General features: G+C 39.4%; 1 protein-coding gene across 1 annotated transcript in view; it reads right to left on the minus strand.

The window, feature by feature from the left end:
• KIAA1671 (KIAA1671 ortholog) overlaps positions 1-21191 on the minus strand; it is a 532635-nt gene that overhangs the window by 296388 nt on the left and 215056 nt on the right. The gene's annotated exons all lie outside the window — the stretch shown is intronic.

Genomic DNA, 21191 nt, shown 5'->3' on the forward strand with positions numbered 1-21191 from the left:
AGGGGAGGAGCTATATTACAGCTCTGCTGTGGGTGTCCTCTTGCAACTTCCTGTTGGGAATGAGAATATCCCACAAGTAATGGATGATCCGTGGACTGGATACACCTTACAAGAGAAATGGTCTCCGTTCCATTGTTTGAGCATGAATAATTGCAGAGCTCTCAAATGGAAAAAAAAAGGGAATGATGTCCATGGAAGTGACCATCAGACCAATAATCTACATACATTGAGTCACTGATGGCCGAACAGTAGACTGAAGAGAGAGGCAAGAGGAGAGAATTTTGGATTTTCTGACCTCCATCAGAAAAATTTTCATAGATAGGGAATCTTTTATGGTCCCTAAGAAAACTACCCTTGTAGCTGGAACAAGGGAACTCTTTTCCAGATTTACTTTCCAATCGTAGAAACGTAGAAAAGACAACAAGATCTCTGTAAGTTTGCTTGTTGAAAAGAAGGCGCCTGAACCAATATGTCGTCCAGGTATGGCGCCACTGCAATTCCCAGAGACCTGATCACTGCCAAGAGAGCCCCCAGAACCTTTGAGAAAATTCTGGGAGCTGTTGCGAGTCCAAATGGAGAAGCCACAAACTGAAAGTGTTTGTCTAGAAATGCGAATCTCAGGAATTTGTGATGATCCCTGTGGATGGGAACATGAAGATATGCCTCCTTCAGGTCTATGGTCGTCATGAACTGACCCTCTTGGAACAAAGGAAGAATGGAACGAATGGTTTCCATTTTGAAGGACGGTATCCTGAGAAACTTGTTGAGGCACTTTAGGTCTGAAATGAGTCGAAAAGTTCCCTCTTTTTTGGGAACCACGAACAGATTTGAGTAGAATCCTAGACCCTGTTCCCTTACTGGAACTGGAACAATCACTCCCAGGGAGGAAAGGTACTGAACGCAGTTCAAAAATACCTCTCTTTTTACCTGGTCTGCAGATAATCTTGGGAGGTAGAATCTGCCCCTGGGAAGGAAAGTTTTGAATTCTATTTTGTAACCCTGAGATACTATGTCCACAGCCCAAGAATCAGGGACATCTCGTCTCCATGCTTGACAAAACAGGGAAGGTCTGCCCCCCACTTGATCCGATCCCAGACCGATGGCCGACCCTTCATGCTGACTTAGACTCAGCTGGGGGTTTCTTTGATTGCTTTCCCTTATTCCAAGACTGATTGTGCTTCCAAGAAGACTTGGACTGCTCCTGCTTGGAAGAGAGAGAGGAAGACTTTTGACCTTTGAAGTTACAAAAGGACCGAAAATTACGTCTGTTCTTCTTGTCTTGCAGTAGAAAAGACCCTTTTCCACCCGTAATATCAGAAATTATTTCTGCCAGACAAGGTCCGAACAAGGTCTTACCCTTGTAAGGAAGCGCCAGAAGCTTGGACTTCGAGGTAACATCAGCTGACCAAGATTTTAGCCACAATGCCCTACGGGCTAGGACAGAGAAGCCAGACCTCTTGGCTCCCAGTCTAATAAATTGCATGTTAGCATCAGCAATAAAGAAATTTGGCTAGTTTAAGAGCCTTAATCCTATCTTGCATCTGCTCCAACGGAGTCTCTACTAAAATTTATTCAGACAAGGCGTCGCACCAATAAGATGCCACACTTGCTACTGTGGCAATACAAACTGCAGGTTGCCATTGAAGACCTTGATGAACATACATCATCTTTAAATAAGCTTCCAGCTTTTTGTCCATGGGATCCTTAAAGGAGCAGCTATCCTCTACAGGGATCGTAGTTCTCTTAAGCAGAGTAGAAAAAGCCCCTTCTACTTTAGGCACCGTGAGCCAAGAATCTTTAATGGAGTCAGCAACAGTAAACATCTTTTTAAAATACAGGAGATGGGGAGAAAAGAATCCCTGGCTTTTCCCATTCCTGTGAAATAATCTCCGTCACACGGTCTGGGACAGATAGTATTTATTAAGTTTACTAGACTTCTTAGGGTTGACAACGACAGAAGTATCGGCGTCGTCAAAATGAACAATACCTCCTTTAACAGTACACGAAGGTGTTCAAGCTTAAATCTGAAGTTTACTTCTTCAATATCAGATAAAGGAATAATACTGTCCGAATCTGAGATTTCGCCCTCAGAGGCTACCGACGTAGTCTCCTCATCAGTCTTATGAGGGAGGGCAACCTGCATAGCAGTAGGTGGAACAGAAACCTTACTATCTGAATGTCTAAAAAAAAATTCCCAGCATAGGAAAAGCTGATAATGCCGCAGATACTGCAGAAGATACCTGTGCAGCAAAATCTGCAGGCAAATAAACTCCTTTAGGAGGCTGAGAGGAACTGCAGGGCACTGTATGCAACGCCATAGAGGCTTGGGAGAAAGCTGTGGCATTGCCTGAACAGCATCATCCTGAGAGACACTGGGCTCAGAGGGCAACATTTATCTTTAAATTGAAGTGTTCTAGCTAAACATGCAGCACAGATATGCATAAGCAAAACAATTTGTGCCTCAAGGCATAACAAGCATTTGTCAAAAGAGACATTGAGTCTTGGTCTATGTCCATAATACTAAAAAAAAAAAATCCCCAAATTGTAATTTTTTTTTTTTAAATACACTGTCACTTTAAGAATTTTTAATACCACAGCCGCTTAACGTTATGCAAAAATTATTTAAAATAATAAACCAGTCAGGTCCCCTACACCTCAGACAGGCTGAGGTGCCTTACCACTTATACACAATTTGGCAGCCAGAAGTCCCTAAAACGATCATATAGTAGATCAACACTTTAGAGACTGAAATTCAATGACGCCGATCCGCGAATATCCGACAGCAGAGAGAGGAAGCTACGCAGCATATAAAAGGCACACGTTTTCCTCTGCCTACAACACCAGAGCTTAATTTACACAAACGCTTAAGCAGTCTGTCAGTTAGCCTGTTCTAGCTAAGCAAGCAAAAAAAAAACAACTGTCAAATTTTAAGTTTATAGATAAATCCATGTATAAAACATAAGCCACACACAAACTAATAAAGTATTTCAACAAAATTAGCCCAAAGAGGAAAAACGTCCCAATAAAGGGAAGATTAATTCCTAGTCTCAACAAACATAATGTGCCTGCCCACTGCCAAAGAAAATCCTGTATAAAGGATTTTTAAAAAGTCCCCATCTACTGCATATGACATATTCTTCTGAAGTGCAAGTATCCAAGACCTAGAAGACAAAACCACTAACCTGCAGTCTAGCTGTCCGGCAGGAAGACAGCTCACAAGGCGTGAAAAGACACATACTCTTTACAGAGACCTGTAGAAAAAGAAAGAACAGAGTAACCAACTCTGGCTTTCTGTACCATGGGCAGCAATGTGTTAGAAAACAAAGAAAGGGCTACCTCACAACTTCCTAACTGCTTAAACGCCACCACTACTCTACTGAAGAGATTGACGTGGACTAAGCTAAACCCAAATCCTTGCTTGCAGGAAAAGTACCCGAAAAAGGAATTCATTTCTTGAAAACAAGAAAAGAAAAAGATAAAAAACATAATTTATGCTTACCTGATAAATTCCTTTCTTCTGTTGTGTGATCAGTCCACGGGTCATCATTACTTCTGGGATATTATCTGCTCCCCTACAGGAAGTGCAAGAGGATTCACCCAGCAGAGTTGCTATATAGCTCCTCCCCTCTACGTCACCTCCAGTCATTCGACCAAAGACCAACGAGAAAGGAGAAACCAAGGGTGAAGTGGTGACTGAATTATAATTTAAAAAATATGTACCTGCCTTAAAAAACAGGGCGGGCCGTGGACTGATCACACAACAGAAGAAAGGAATTTATCAGGTAAGCATAAATTATGTTTTCTTCTGTTATGTGTGATCAGTCCACGGGTCATCATTACTTCTGGGATACCAATACCAAAGCAAAAGTACACGGATGACGGGAGGGAAAGGCAGGCTCATTATACAGAAGGAACCACTGCCTGAAGAACCTTTCTCCCAAAAATAGCCTCCGAAGAAGCAAAAGTGTCAAATTTGTAAAATTTGGAAAAAGTATGAAGCGAAGACCAAGTTGCAGCCTTGCAAATCTGTTCAACAGAGGCCTCATTCTTAAAGGCCCAAGTGGAAGCCACAGCTCTAGTGGAATGAGCTGTAATTCTTTCAGGAGGCTGCTGTCCAGCAGACTCATAGGCTAAACGTATTATGCTACGAAGCCAAAAAGAGAGAGAGGTAGCAGAAGCTTTTTGACCTCTCCTCTGTCCAGAATAAACGACAAACAGGGAAGAAGTTTGACGAAAATCTTTAGTTGCCTGCAAGTAGAACTTGAGGGCACGAACTACATCCAGATTGTGTAGAAGACGTTCCTTCTTTGAAGAAGGATTTGGACACAAGGAGGGAACAACAATCTCTTGATTGATATTCCTGTTAGAGACAACCTTAGGTAAGAACCCAGGTTTAGTACGCAGAACTACCTTGTCTGAGTGAAAGATCAGATAAGGAGAATCACAATGTAGAGCTGATAACTCAGAGACTCTTCGAGCCGAGGAAATAGCCATTAAAAATAGAACTTTCCAAGATAACAATCTTATATCAATGGAATGAAGGGGTTCAAACGGAACACCCTGTAAAACGTTAAGAACTAAGTTTAAACTCCATGGCGGAGCAACAGTTTTAAACACAGGCTTGATCCTAGCTAAAGCCTGACAAAAGGCCTGGATGTCTGAATTTTCTGACAGACGCCTGTGTAACAAGATGGACAGAGCTGAGATCTGTCCCTTTAATGAACTAGCCGATAAACCCTTTTCTAAACCTTCTTGTAGAAAAGACAATATCCTAGGAATCCTAACCTTACTCCAGGAGTAATCTTTGGATTCACACCAGTATAGGTATTTACGCCATATTTTATGGTAAATCTTTCTGGTAACAGGCTTCCTAGCCTGTATCAGGGTATCAATAACCGACTCAGAAAACCCACGTTTTGATAAAATCAAGCGTTCAATTTCCAAGCAGTCAGCTTCAGAGAAGTTAGACTTTGATGTTTGAATGGACCCTGAATCAGAAGGTCCTGTCTTAGAGGTAGAGACCACGGCGGACAGGATGACATGTCCACTAGATCTGCATACCAAGTCCTGCGCGGCCATGCAGGCGCTATTAGAATCACTGATGCTCTCTCCTGTTTGATTTTGGCAATCAATCGAGGAAGCAGCGGGAAGGGTGGAAACACATAAGCCATCCTGAAGTTCCAAGGTGCTGTCAAAGCATCTATCAGGACCGCTCCCGGATCCCTGGATCTGGATCCGTAGCGAGGAAGTTTGGCGTTCTGGCGAGACGCCATGAGATCTATCTCTGGTTTGCCCCAACGTCGAAGTATTTGGGCAAAGACCTCCGGATGAAGTTCCCACTCCCCCGGATGAAGAGTCTGGCGACTCAAGAAATCCGCCTCCCAGTTCTCCACTCCCGGGATGTGGATTGCTGACAGATGGCAAGAGTGAGACTCTGCCCAGCGAATTATCTTTGATACTTCTATCATTGCTAGGGAGCTTCTTGTCCCTCCCTGATGGTTGATGTAAGCTACAGTCGTGATGTTGTCCGACTGAAACCTGATGAACCCCCGTGTCTTTAACTGGGGCCAAGCTAGAAGGGCATTGAGAACTGCTCTCAATTCCAGAATGTTTATTGGCAGGAGACTTTCCTCCTGACTCCATTGTCCCTGAGCCTTCAGAGAATTCCAGACAGCGCCCCAACCTAGAAGGCTGGCGTCTGTTGTTACAATTGTCCAGTCCGGCCTGCTGAAAGGCATCCCCCTGGACAGATGTGGCCGAGAAAGCCACCATAGAAGAGAGTTTCTGGTCTCTTGATCCAGATTCAGAGTGGGGGACAAATCTGAGTAATCCCCATTCCACTGACTCAGCATGCACAATTGCAGCGGTCTGAGATGTAGGCGTGCAAAGGGTACTATGTCCATTGCTGCTACCATTAAGCCGATCACCTCCATGCATTGAGCTACTGACGGGAGTTGAATGGAATGAAGAACACGGCATGCATTTAGAAGCTTTGTTAATCTGTCTTCTGTCAGATAAATCTTCATTTCTACAGAATCTATAAGAGTCCCCAAGAAAGGAACCCTTGTGAGAGGCAAGAGAGAACTCTTCTTTTCGTTCACTTTCCATCCATGCGACCTTAGAAATGCCAGAACTAACTCTGTATGAGACTTGGCAGTTTGAAAGCTTGAAGCTTGTATCAGAATGTCGTCTAGGTACGGAGCTACCGAAATTCCTCGCGGTCTCAGAACCGCTAGAAGGGCACCCAGAACCTTTGTGAAAATTCTTGGAGCCGTGGCCAATCCGAATGGAAGGGCTACAAACTGGTAATGCCTGTCTAAGAAGGCAAACCTTAGATATCGGTAATGATCTTTGTGAATCGGTATGTGAAGGTAAGCATCCTTTAAATCCACTGTGGTCATGTACTGACCCTTTTGGATCATGGGTAAGATTGTCCGAATAGTTTCCATTTTGAACGATGGAACTCTTAGGAATTTGTTTAGGATCTTTAAATCCAAGATTGGCCTGAAAGTTCCCTCTTTTTTGGGAACCACAAACAGGTTTGAGTAAAACCCTTGTCCTTGTTCCGACCGCGGAACTGGATGGATCACTCCCATTAATAATAGATCTTGTACACAGCGTAGAAACGCGTCTTTCTTTATTTGGTTTGTTGACAACCTTGACAGATGAAATCTCCCTCGTGGGGGAGATAATTTGAAGTCTAGAAGGTATCCCTGAGATATGATCTCTAGCGCCCAGGGATCCTGGACATCTCTTGCCCAAGCCTGGGCGAAGAGAGAGAGTCTGCCCCCCACTAGATCCGGTCCCGGATCGGGGGCCCTCGGTTCATGCTGTCTTAGGGGCAGCAGCAGGTTTACTGGCCTGCTTGCCCTTATTCCAGGACTGGTTAGGTTTCCAGCCTTGTCTGTAACGAGCAACAGCTCCTTCCTGTTTTGGTGCAGTGGAAGTTGATGCTGCACCTGCTTTGAAATTCCGAAAGGGACGAAAATTAGACTGTCTAGCCTTAGCTTTGGCTTTGTCTTGAGGTAGAGCGTGGCCCTTACCTCCTGTAATGTCAGCGATAATTTCTTTCAAACCGGGCCCAAATAAAGTTTGCCCCTTGAAAGGTATATTAAGTAATTTGGACTTAGAAGTTACATCAGCCGACCAGGATTTTAGCCACAGCGCCCTACGTGCCTGAATGGCGAATCCTGAATTCTTAGCCGTAAGTTTGGTTAAATGTACTACGGCCTCCGAAATGAATGAATTAGCTAGTTTAAGGACTCTAAGCCTGTCCGTAATGTCGTCCAGCGTAGCGGAACTAAGGTTCTCTTCCAGAGACTCAATCCAAAATGCTGCCGCAGCCGTAATCGGCGCGATGCATGCAAGGGGTTGCAATATAAAACCTTGTTGAACAAACATTTTCTTAAGGTAACCCTCTAATTTTTTATCCATAGGATCTGAAAAAGCACAGCTATCCTCCACCGGGATAGTGGTGCGCTTAGCTAAAGTAGAAACTGCTCCCTCCACCTTAGGGACCGTTTGCCATAAGTCCCGTGTGGTGGCGTCTATTGGAAACATCTTTCTAAATATTGGAGGGGGTGAGAACGGCACACCGGGTCTATCCCACTCCTTAGTAACAATTTCAGTTAATCTCTTAGGTATAGGAAAAACGTCAGTACTCGCCGGTACCGCAAAGTATTTATCCAACCTACACATTTTCTCTGGTATTGCAACAGTGTTACAATCGTTAAGAGCCGCTAAGACCTCCCCTAGTAATACACGGAGGTTTTCCAATTTAAATTTAAAATTTGAAATATCTGAATCCAATCTGCTTGGATCAGAACCGTCACCTACAGAATGAAGCTCTCCGTCCTCATGCTCTGCAAGCTGTGACGCAGTATCAGACATGGCCCTAGAATTATCAGCGCACTCTGTTCTCACCCCAGAGTGATCACGCTTGCCTCTTAGTTCTGGTAACTTAGCCAAAACTTCAGTCATAACAGTAGCCATATCTTGTAATGTTATCTGTAATGGCTGCCCAGATGTACCAGGCGCCATAATATCACGCACCTCCCGGGCGGGAGACGCAGGTACTGACACGTGAGGCGAGTTAGACGGCATAACTCTCCCCTCGCTGTTTGGTGAAATTTGTTCAATTTGTACAGATTGGCTTTTATTTAAAGTAGCATCAATACAGTTAGTACATAAATTTCTATTGGGCTCCACCTTGGCATTGGAACAAATGACACAGGTATCTTCCTCTGAATCAGACATGTTTAACACACTAGCAATAAACATGCAACTTGGTTACAATCTTATTTAACAAAAAACGTACTGTGCCTCAAAGAAGCACTAAACGATTAAATGACAGTTGAAATAATGAACTGAAAAAAAAAAAAAAAAAAACAGTTATAGCATCACTCTTTAAAAACAACACAACTTGTTAGCAAAGGTTTGTTCCCATTAGTAAAGCAACACTAATTAAATTTTAAACATAAAAATCACAGAGCAACGTTTTAAAACACAGTCACTACATAAATCTCACAGCTCTGCTGAGAGAATCTACCTCCCTTCAAAGAAGTTTGAAGACCCCTGAGTTCTGTTAGAGATGAACCGGATCATGCAGAAAATACAAGTGTAACTGACTGGAAATTTTTTGATGCGTAGCAAAGAGCGCCAAAAACGGCCCCTCCCCCTCACACACAGCAGTGAGAGAGAAACGAAACTGTCATAAGCAAAACAAGCAAACTGCCAAGTGGAAAAATAATGCCCAAATATTTATTCACTCAGTACCTCAGAAATGCAAACGATTCTACATTCCAGCAAAAACGTTTAACATGAATTAAATACCTATTAAAAGGTTTAATGTACTTTTACAGAGTAATTCCGGTGAAATACCATCCCCAGAACACTGAAGTGTAGAGTATACATACATGTCATTATAACGGTATAGCAGGATTTTCTCATCAATTCCATTCAGAAAATAAAAACTGCTACATACCTCAATGCAGATTCAACTGCCCGCTGTCCCCTGATCTGAAGCTTTTACCTCCCTCAGATGGCCGAGAAACAGCAATATGATCTTAACTACTCCGGTTAAAATCATAAGAAAAACTCTGGTAGATTCTTCTTCAAACTCTGCCAGAGAAGTAATAACACGCTCCGGTGCTATTGTAAAATAACAAACTTTTGATTGAAGTTATAAAAACTAAGTATAATCACCATAGTCCTCTCACACCTCCTATCTAGTCTTTGGGTGCAAGAGAATGACTGGGGGTGACGTAGAGGGGAGGAGCTATATAGCAACTCTGCTGGGTGAATCCTCTTGCACTTCCTGTAGGGGAGCAGATAATATCCCAGAAGTAATGATGACCCGTGGACTGATCACACATAACAGAAGAAAAGAAACTTCTCTCTTGAGTAGGCTGTTACCCAAACTGGATACAGTAACCAGCTTGACTTGTGATTAATAACTGGGCAACAAACCTACAGCACACATAATCCTAAACTCAGGCACCTGTTTTAAGTATTGAAAAGTCCTAATCTTTTCTTTGGAAGTAATCAATTTACAATAGCCCGGCAACTTAATTCCCTTTTTTTAATCATTAAAATAATCAAACAGCACAAGACAATTGCAACAACCGTACTGCATAGCACAGGCAGACAGAGCAATACACATTATGTTCATATTCACATATTGTTGCCCAAGTACGTACGTGAGCAGCATTTAACAAGTTATAAAATAAGTAGTGTAAAAAAGGAACACTGTTATAAGATTAACAAAGTTGAACTAGTAAAGCTCAAGGGCAGATGCCTGTGATCAGAGTTTCTGATTTGATGACTGTCAGTTTATGACCCCGTTTTATAATCTTGGTTCAAAGGATGATCTCTCTAATGAGAACAAGCCCTGATGCCCTGCAGCAAGAGTACGGAATTAACTCTTTACATAAACAGACCTGACTTTTCGAATTAACCCGAACAGTGATTGTCCTACCACAAGCTCCCATCATAGATCCCATCATTTGTATTAACAAACAAACATATCTATTTACTTCTGTTACTGAACAGGTTTACCTCAGAAATACCACACGGGAAAGCAAACAATGTAGGCAGAGTCCGTGCACACATTCTTAACCATACACCCATGCAAATTGTCTTAGTTAAACATTCACACAAAGGGAATCACACAAACAGGTGTCATATCACTATTCTCAAGTTCATGATAATAACTGACTGGTGAGTCATACTGAGGCTAAGGAACAGTGATTTCTCAATTGTTCATAGTTGTGTAGTAGCCTCCAGCTTCAGTGCTCAGGGGCCACTAAAACGCATATTTATTAGTCAAATGAAGCCTATCTGCTGAGATATGCTACTGGTAATCACTTATTTAAAGGGGCAGCAAAAACCTTGTCATTTTTTTCAATTTTCAGGAAGATTAACATATCAGCAGAGCCTGAATGTTATTAGAACAGATTAACACCCTGTTTGCTGCAATTGTTTTTAAATGGTCAAAATCCACCCACCAATTTCTTTATTTGACGTAGCCAATCCAGAGTTTGTTAACATGGCTCGTCACTGCCAAAACAAAATATCCATTGTTTTGTTTCAGCAGAAATAAGATAACAAAATTAGTGGCATATATGCGACAGGGTTAGGCTTGTGAAACTGCTGTGTGCTCTGTCACTTTTCAGTACTTGGATAGCCACTATTTTCAGACTTACATTTGAAAAAAAAGTGAAAAATAAATATTAAAAATAAATATTGAAACTATATTGCAAATTTGTTTTATTTGATGAATTATTTTATACTACAATCTCAAAAAGAGTTTACCGATATTTTTTGCGAACAGGGAAAAAACATAATTTATGTAAGAACTTACCTGATAAATTAATTTCTTTCATATTAGCAAGAGTCCATGAGCTAGTGACGTATGGGATATACATTCCTACCAGGAGGGGCAAAGTTTCCCAAACCTTAAAATGCCTATAAATACACCCCTCACCACACCCACAATTCAGTTTAACGAATAGCCAAGAAGTGGGGTGATAAGAAAAAAGTGCGAAAGCATATAAAATAAGGAATTGGAATAATTGTGCTTTATACAAAAAAATCAAAACCACCACAAAAAAAGGCGGGCCTCATGGACTATTGCTAATATGAAAGAAATGAATTTATCAGGTAAGTTCTTACATAAATTATGTTTTCTTTCATGTAATTAGCAAGAGTCCATGAGCTAGTGACGTATGGGATAATGATTACCCAAGATGTGGATCTTTCCACGCAAGAGTCACTAGAGAGGGAGGGATAAAATAAAGACAGCCAATTCCTGCTGAAAATAATCCACACCCAGAATAAAATTTTAATGAAAAAACATAAGCAGAAGATTCAAACTGAAAACACTGCCTGAAGTACGTTTCTACCAAAAACTGCTTCAAAAGAAGAAAACACAACAAAATGGTAGAATTTAGTAAAATTATGCAAAGAGGACCAAGTTGCTGCTTTGCAAATCTGATCAACCGAAGCTTCATTCCTAAACGCCCAGGAAGTAGAAACTGACCTAGTAGAATGAGCTGTAATCCTTTGAGGCGGAGTGTTACCCGACTCAACATAGGCATGATGAAATAAAGATTTCAACCAAGATGCCAAAGAAATGGCAGAAGCTTTCTGGCCTTTTCTAGAACCGGAAAAGATGACAAATAGACTAGAAGTCTTTCGGAAAGACTTAGTAGCTTCAACATAATATTACAAAGCCCTAACAGCATCCAAAGAATGCAATGATTTCTCCTTAGAATTCATAGGATCAGGACATAATGAAGGAACCATAATTTCTCTACTAATGTTGTTAGAATTCACAACCTTAGGTAAAAAATTCAAAAGAAGTTCGCAGCACCGCCTTATCCTGATGCAAAATCAGAAAAGGAGACTCACAAAAAAGAGTAGATAATTCAGAGACTCTTCTGGCAGAAGAGATGGCCAAAAGAAACAAAACTTTCCAAGAAAGTAATATAATGACCAAAGAATGCATGGGTTCAAAATGAAGAGCTTGAAGAGCCCCCAGACCCAAATTCAAACTCCAAGGAGGAGAAATTGACTTAATGACAGGTTTTATACGAACCAAAGGTTGTACAAAACAATAAATATCAGGAAGATTAGCAAACCTTCTGTGAAAAAGAACAGAAAGAGCAGAGATTTGTCTTTCAAGGAACTTGCGGACAAACCTTTATCTAAACCATCCTGAAGAAACTGTAAAATTCTCGGTATTCAAAAAGAATGCCAAGAAAAAAAGATGAGAAAGACACTAAGAAATATAAGTCTTCCAGACTCTATAATATATCTCTCTAGATACAGATTTACGAGCCTGTCACATAGTATCAATCACAGAGTCAGAGAAACCTCTTTGACCAAGAATCAAGCGTTCAAACTCCATACCTTAAAATTAAGGTTTTGAGACAGAAAGACTGGTCTTAACGGAAGAGTCCACGGTTGGCAAGAGGCCATCCGGACAAGATCTGCATACCAAAACCTGTGAGGCCATGCTGGAGCTACCAGCAGAACAAACAAGCATTCCTTTAGAATATTGGAGAATACCCTTGGAAGAAGAACTAGAGGCGGAAAGATATAGGCAGGATGACACTTGTAAGGAAGAAATAATGCATCCACTGCCTCCGCCCGAGGATCCCGGGATCCGGACAGATACCAGGGAAGTTTCTTGTTTAGATGAGAAGCCATCAGATCTATTTCTGGGAGTTCCCACATTTGAACAATCTGAGGAAATACCTCTGGGTGAAGAGACCATTCGCCCAGGTGCAACGTTTGGCGACTGAGATAATCCGCTTTCCAATTGTCCATACCTGGGATATGAACCGCAGAGATTAGACAGGAGCTGGATTCCGCCCAAACCAAAATTCGAGATACTTCTTTCATAACCAGAGGACTGTGAGTCCCTCCTTGATGATTGATGTATGCCACAGTTGTGACATTGTCTATCTGAAAACAAATGAACAACTCTCTCTTCAGAAGAGGCCAAGACTGAAAAGCTCTGAAAATTGCACGGAGTTCCAAAATACTGATCGGAAATCTCACCTCCTGAGATTCCCAAACCCCTTGTGCCGTCAGATACCCCCACACAGCTCCCCAACCTGTAAGACTTGCATCTGTTGAGATTATAGTCCAGGTCGGAAGAACAAGAAGCCCCCTGAACTAAACGATGGTGATCTGTCCACCATGTCAGAGAGTGTCGTATAATCGGTTTAAAGATATTAATTGAGATATCTTTGAGTAATCCCTGCACCATTGGTTCAGCATACAGAGCTGAAGAGGTCGCATGTGAAAACGAGCAAAGGAGATCGCATCTGATGCGGCAGTCCTAAGACCTAAAATTTCCATGCATAAGGCTACCAAAGGGAATGATTGTGACTGAAGGATTTGACAAGCTGATATCAATGTTAAACTTCTTTTGTCTGACAAGGACAGAGTCATAGACACTGAATCTATCTAGAAACCTAAAAAGGTTACCCTTGTCTGAGGAATCAATGAACTGATTAGTAAATTGAACCTCCAACCATGAACTTGAAGAAACAACACAAGTCGATACGTATGAGATTCTTCGAAAATGAGAAGACTGAGCAAATACCAAGATATCGTCCAAATAAGGAAATACCAAAACCCTGTTCTCTGATTACAGAAAGAAGGGCACCGAGAACCTTTGAAAAAAATTCTTGGAACTGAGGCTAGGCCAAACGGTAGAGCCAAAAAAACTGGTAATGCTTGTCTAAAAAGAGAATCTCAGACACTAAAAGTGATCTGGATGAATCGGAATATGCAGATACACATCCTGTAAATCTATTGTAGACATATAATGCCCTTGCTAAACAAAAAACAGGATAGTCCTACAGTAACCATCTTGAATGTTGGTATCCTTACATAACGATTCAATATTGATAGATCCGGAACTGGTCTGAAGGAATTGACCTTCTTGGTACAATGAAGAGATAAAATAAAACCCCAGCCCCTGTTCCAGAACTGGAACTGGCATAATTACTCCAACCAACTCTAGATCTGAAACACATTTCAGAAATGCTGAGCCTTTGCTGTGTTAACTGGGACACGGGAAAGAAAAAAATCTCTTAGCAGGAGGCCTTAACTGAAGCCAATTCTGTACCTTTCTGAAACAATGTTCTGAAACCAGAGATTGAGAACGGAATTGATCCAAATTTCTTTGAAGAAAACGTAATCTGCCCCATACCAGCTGAGCTGGAATAAGGGCCGCACCTTCATGGGTACTTAGGAGCTGGCTATAGATTTCTATAAGGCTTGGATATATTCCAAACTGGAAATAGTTTCCAAACTGATACCGCTCCTGAGGATGAAGGATCAGGCTTTTGTTCCTTGTTGTGAGGAAAGGAACAAAAAAGATTATTAGACCTAAATTTACCTTAGATTTTTTTATCCTTTGGTAAAAAAGTTCCCTTCCTTCCAGAAACAATTGAAATAATAATTTAATACCCTGGAAAGAAAGGGAAAGCAAAGTTGACTTAGAAGACATATCAGCATTCCAAGTTTAATCCATAAAGCTTTTCTAGCTAAAATAGCTAGAGACATATACCTGACATCAACTCTAATGATATCAAAAGATGGTATCACCAATAAAATTATTAGCATGTTATAGAATAATAATAATGCTATAAAATTATGATCTGTTACTTGTTGCGCTAAAGCTTCTAACCAAAAAGTTGAAGCTGCAGCAACATCCGCTAAAAATATAGCAGGTCTAAGAAGATTACCTGAACCTAAGTAAGCTTTTCTTAGAAAGGATTCAATTTCCCTTAAATAAAGTACTATCTGCCGTAGGAATAGTAGTACATTTAGCAGGAGTAGAGACAGCCCCATAACCTTAGGGATTTTGTCCCAAAAAAACTCTAATCTGTCAGATGGCACAGGATATAATTGCTTAAACGTTTAGAAGGAGTAAAAGAATTACCCAAATTATTCCATTCCCTGGAAATTACTTCAGAAATAGCATCAGGGAGATTAAACACTTCTGGAATAACTACAGGAGATTTAAAAACCTTATTTAAACGTTTAGATTTAGTATCAAGAGGACCAGAATCCTCTATTTCTAATGCAATTAAAACTTCTTTAAATAAAGAACGAATAAATTCCATCTTGAACAAATACAAAGATTTATCAGTATCAGAATGATGATGTTCATTTAAAAATTCATCTGAAAAAAGAGAAGTTTTAAAAGACTTTTATGTAAACTAGAAGGAGAAATAACAGACATAGCCTTCTTAATGGATTTAAAAAAAAATAAAATCTCTTATGTTTATCAGGAACACTCTGAAAATTAGATGTTGACGGAACAGCAACAGGTAATGTAACAGTACTAAAGGAAATTTTATCTGCATTAATAAGTTTGTCATGACATGCAATACAAACAACAGCTGGAGAAACAGATACCAAAAATTATAGCAGATACACTTAGCTTGGTAGCTCCAGCACTAGACAGCGATTTTCCTGTAGTATCTTCTGACTCAGATGCAACGTGAGACATCTTGCAATATGTAAGACAAAAAAACAACATATAAAGCAAAATTGATCAAATTCCTTAAATGACAGTTTCAGGAATGGGAAAAAATGCCAAAGAACAAGCTTCTAGCAACCAGAAGCAATGAAAAAATGAGACTAAAATAATGTGGAGACAAAAGCGACGCCCATATTTTTTAGCGCCAAATCAGACGCCCACATTATTTGGCGCCTAAAATGCTTTTGGCGCCAAAAATGACGCCACATCCGGAACGCCGACATTTTTGGCGCAAAATAACGTCAAAAAATGACGCAACTTCCGGCGACACGTATGACGCCGGAAACGGAAAAGAATTTTTGCGCCAAAAAAGTCTGCGCCAAGAATGATGCAATAAAATGAAGCATTTTCAGCCCCCGCGAGCCTAACAGCCCACAGGGAAAAAGAGTCAAATTTTTGAAGGTAAGAAAAAATGATTAATTCAAATGCATTATCCCAAATATGAAACTGACTGTCTGAAAATAAGGAATGTTGAACATTCTGAGTCAAGGCAAATAAATGTTTGAATACATATATTTAGAACTTTATAAACAAAGTGCCCAACCATAGCTTAGAGTGTCACAGAAAATAAGATTTACTTACCCCAGGACACTCATCTACATGTTTGTAGAAAGCCAAACCAGTACTGAAACGAGAATCAGCAGAGGTAATGGTATATATAAGAGTATATTGTCGATCTGAAAAGGGAGGTAAGAGATGAATCTCTACGACCGATAACAGAGAACCTATGAAATAGACCCCGTAGAAGGAGATCACTGCATTCAAATAGGCAATACTCTCCTCACATCCCTCTGACATTCACTGCACGCTGAGAGGAAAACCGGGCTCCAACTTGCTGCGGAGCGCATATCAATGTAGAATCTAGCACAAACTTACTTCACCACCTCCATCGGAGGCAAAGTTTGTAAAACTGAATTGTGGGTGTGGTGAGGGGTGTATTTATAGGCATTTTAAGGTTTGGGAAACTTTGCCCCTCCTGGTAGGAATGTATATCCCATACGTCACTAGCTCATGGACTCTTGCTAATTACATGAAAGAAACACCTATAGTGAGAGTATAGGTATCATGGATAATAAGGTGTCATTAATATAAACTGTGACAAGACTTGCATTAGTTTGGCACAGATTATTTATGCAATACACATTTTTATGTACACTGAAACACAGAGTGGTCCAGGCCCACCTCACAGCCAAAAGGAGTTGCACAGAGGTATGTGCAAATGAAACATTTTCGTTTGTAACACCAAACAGTATATTGAAATATTAAATTTACTTCAAATTAGTTAACTGTGGAACCATTTAATCTAAGGTAACAATGTTTTGTTTGGGTTTTTTTTGTTTGTTTTTTAGAAATGTTGCTTGCATAAACTTTTATGCAAGCAACATTTCTAAAAAAAAAACAAAAAAAACCTTGAGAGGATCTACCAAGAAAAATGAGTGAAAATTCATATTTTATGAAACACTTGATCAGTCCCCAGGGACATGTATGTATCAGGTTTCATAAAATATTAATTTTCACTCATTTTTCTTGGTAGATCCTCTCCAGGTTCGGTTAAACGTTGCTTACACATCCCTACTGCAGATAGCAAGTTTCAAATTCACTAAGATTGGAACTTTGACTGAACTATTGTAGGATTTATTTATTTATTTTTCTGCAAGACCACTTTAAAGGAACATAATACCCATATGCTACGTCACTTGAAAGTGACGCAGTGTAACTGTAAAAAGCCGACTAGGAAATATCACCTGAATATCTCTATGCAATCTATATTACAATAAATCCTGTGTGAACAGATATGCTATAGCTACTGATGCAGGTTAAAAAAGAAAAATCAAAAAACAGCTAATCAGCTTCATCAAGTGCTGCTGTCACACTTTACTGTGATCTCTTGAGATTTCACTGAAATCTTGTGAGATTTCATAGTAAACTTCCTTAAACTGAGAAGGAAAATATCATGAGTGTGTCTGCACATGCCAGATGCAAGCTCCCTTGCAAGTCCTGGGACCAGCATTCTGATTGACTGCTTAATTACACTGGGATTTCTCTAATGAGGAAATTTTGAAGCAATATATCATCCTAATTTACATAGATATGTTCAGGTGATATTTTCTAGTCGGCTTTTTACAGCTATGTTGCATCACTTTCAAGTGCTTCAACATCTGGATATCATGTCCCTTTAATATCAATATGACCTGCTGCCTGTGATTACTGTTATGCTTAAAGGGCCATGCAACCCAAATAAAATGAATACAGCATTAAACAGTTAAATAGAAAATATTTAAATGCTCAGTAGGATGTACTTATTTTAATTTAATTATTATCCATGCATGCCCTCCGTGTGGCTCATTATACATAGCCAACCACGGAGGGGGTATACATATACCCCTCAAGAGGGGGCACCACCATCTTGGTATCCATTGATTCTCTGCACAGCATTATTTACAGACGTCACAGCTCCTCTTTCAAGTCGTTTGTTTCTTCCCACAGAGAGGTAAACTTTCCAGTTTACTTCTATTAATCAAATTTGATAATTCTCTTTGTATCCTTTGTTGAAGGAGCAGCAATGCAATACCGGACGCTAGCTGAACATATTGGGTGAGCCAATGACAGAGGCATACATGTGGAGCCAGCAATCAGCAGCTAGCTAACAGTATTGAATTGCTGCTCCTAAGCCTACATAGGTATGCTTTTCAGCAAAAGATAAGAGAACAAAGTTAAGATAATGGAAGCACATTGGAAAGTTGTTTAAAACTGCATGTTCTATCTGAGTCAAGAATGTTCAAGTTTGACTTTCTGTCCCTTTAATCCCTTTGTTCTTCTGCAATTCTATGTACATAGAAGCACCCCCTTACTAAGTTTCAAGAAGCTCAATGAATAGAAAACTGTTCAGAGTGAAATAGATTTGCACAAGGACCTATGTATGAGGAGGGAGGGGCAGCAGTAAAATGAAAGTGAAACCTATAGATGTATTGTTTTAAACATTTTGATTGTTAGGATTAAGGTAATAATAATGTTCTTTAGTTAAATAAAACAATTTAAATTGTTATTATTAAGGTAATGATTCATTTTCTCCTTCCAATAAAGTATACCTGAAACGTTGAACACCAAGATGAATGATTAACCTATTAAACTGAATATAATTCACCTCCTAATAATTTAAGAATTATCTATGTATTTCTAATAGCATATAACTAAATCAGTCATTTTCCGATAAAACTGGAAAAAAAAATCTGAAAAACTTTTATTCTACAAATAAAGTCTTTATGTAGAAAACCATGAATTAAATCAAGGCTTACTGACTAGTGATTTTAATAATGATTTAAATTGTGATTCAAATCAATTTGATTTAAATCAAATCCACCTTGCCAGTACATATTCCCAACTTCATTCCTCATTGTTCCTCTTATTATTACAGAAAAGCATGTTGAAAACTACTGCTCTAGGTGCCACAATTACAGGCCCATAAAACATCAAGTCATCTAGAGGGCACTCAAAAAAGACCCCCTACTAGTCTAGTTGACACTCACAGAGCCCTCATTCATACACTAGTAGTGTAGAAGGCCCTCCTAATAATATGTATTGTGTTCTTACTACAACTCATCCTTGTGTATCTAATGGAATTTAGCTCTGTCATCGGTCTACAAGGTAACACCCTACTCCATTATCAGTACAGTGATCTAGGTAACAGTATCAAAACCCTTCCATTCGTCTTCAGAGCACTTGTATAGCCTCCTCATCAGTTTAGTGGTTCAAGATGGCACTAGGATAGCTCAAGCATCTATTTAGTTGTCTATAACACTCATCTTTAATATCCAGCTGTGATCCAGACAACACTAGAGAATATTAATCCAGAAGCATTAAAAAAAAGTCCCATATTACCAGTAACAATATAATAAAACAAAAATCTTTCTACAACCCATAGCTAACCTTACTGGAAGAATACAGACTATAAATTTTCAAAATTACTATGTTAACAGAAGTGACATCACCATGAAACTAAAATGGTTAAAATGTATTTAAATGACCATTATATCAAAATGGATACACTAAAACTTATGTTTCAAGCCTAAAACAGAATTAATTTCAGTTCCTACTCTGTCTACATTGGTCTGAAACTTAAAATTACCAATCAAATAATCAGTTGGGTAGTACCCTTAAAACCAACCTGGATCAAAAAAATGAAATACAAATGATATATAACTACTCTGATATTGTAAATAATCTAGGTCGGTGGACATAATTATACAATATGTAGCATTCACGCTTAATTAAGTTAAGTATATTTGTGTCATGAATTCATGTTTACTTCACTCTCTGACCGTCCTTTACTGATTATGTCCTTCCACCTTCTGGAAACTCCCTCTCACATACAACGTATAAAACATCAACCAACCTATTGCTTAGTGCTTAGAATTCTGTCTCCTACCGCAATCAATCTCCTAAGGATTCACACTCCTCAGCAGCTGTTGCAACTGACACAGGATCTCTGCTCAACGGAGCCGGCTGTGACGTCACACGCCACCGGAACACTCCTAGCTACTCTCAATTCTCCTTACAGATTGTTACCGGTACCGGCCTCTCTGTTATCAACAGAAGTAGTTAACTAAAAACGGACTTACACCTTCTACCTACTTGGTAAGATTTCAACTTTATATCTTACCTACCTTTCGCTGCAATCCTGAATGTATCAAATCTCTTCAAATGTTACACAGCTGTTTCTAAAAGCCTCCTTGCAACTTATAACTAAATTAGGAATACTTTTCACAGAGACTTATAGATTTTGTGACTCATTCAATTGCTTACTACTGAAGTTTTCTCTTTACACTAACATTAGACAGTTAACAACACTGATACTATTTCCTTCCCTGCTAAAGTGCTGTCTTGTCAAAATAGCTACTACATCTTTTATTATCACAACTTTATTATTGCTTATGGTTTATTGAATTGCACTTTGCATTTCCTCTTTTGTTTGCTTAGTTGCAGTATTCAGATTTAAACCAATATTAATTGCCAGACAGATATCCTCATACATATTAAACAAAAGCTGCGCCGTTGTTTCATATTTGTATCAGATAACTGTCTAACTACATTCATATTAATTCTTAAAGCTGCAGTTGTGGTTCAAAGTTGTTACTTTGTTGTTATTTTTCTGCCTTGTAGGAAAAGCAGAATTAATTCCTGACAATTTGTAAACCTTGACTTAACTGTGCATTTTCAACATAGATTTATGGTAACCACTTCAGATATAATAAAATGCTAATGTAACATTAACATAAATTAATCTCTCCGTGTGTTCTACCAAGTGCTTCCATATTAATTTGCAAACATACTATCTTTAAATGGAACACGTGACTTATAAAATATATCAAAAAAGGAACAAATACCACCATTTCAGAAGCAAACTCAGCTGTTTATGAAAAAGTTAAAACATAAGCTTGAAAGACAAATATTTTTTTAATTTTTTTTTACTTTGTTCTATTCCTACTATTTGATACTGATATTACTTAAATATGGACCTTGGATATCAGATGCATCATAAAGCACCAAAAATAATAATAGCAATTTGAACAAGAAGAAGAATCAAACACTTAAAATACATACATAAACAATTAACAAAGATATTTAC

Source organism: Bombina bombina, chromosome 2, assembly GCF_027579735.1.
Source record: "Bombina bombina isolate aBomBom1 chromosome 2, aBomBom1.pri, whole genome shotgun sequence".
NCBI lineage: Eukaryota > Metazoa > Chordata > Amphibia > Anura > Bombinatoridae > Bombina > Bombina bombina.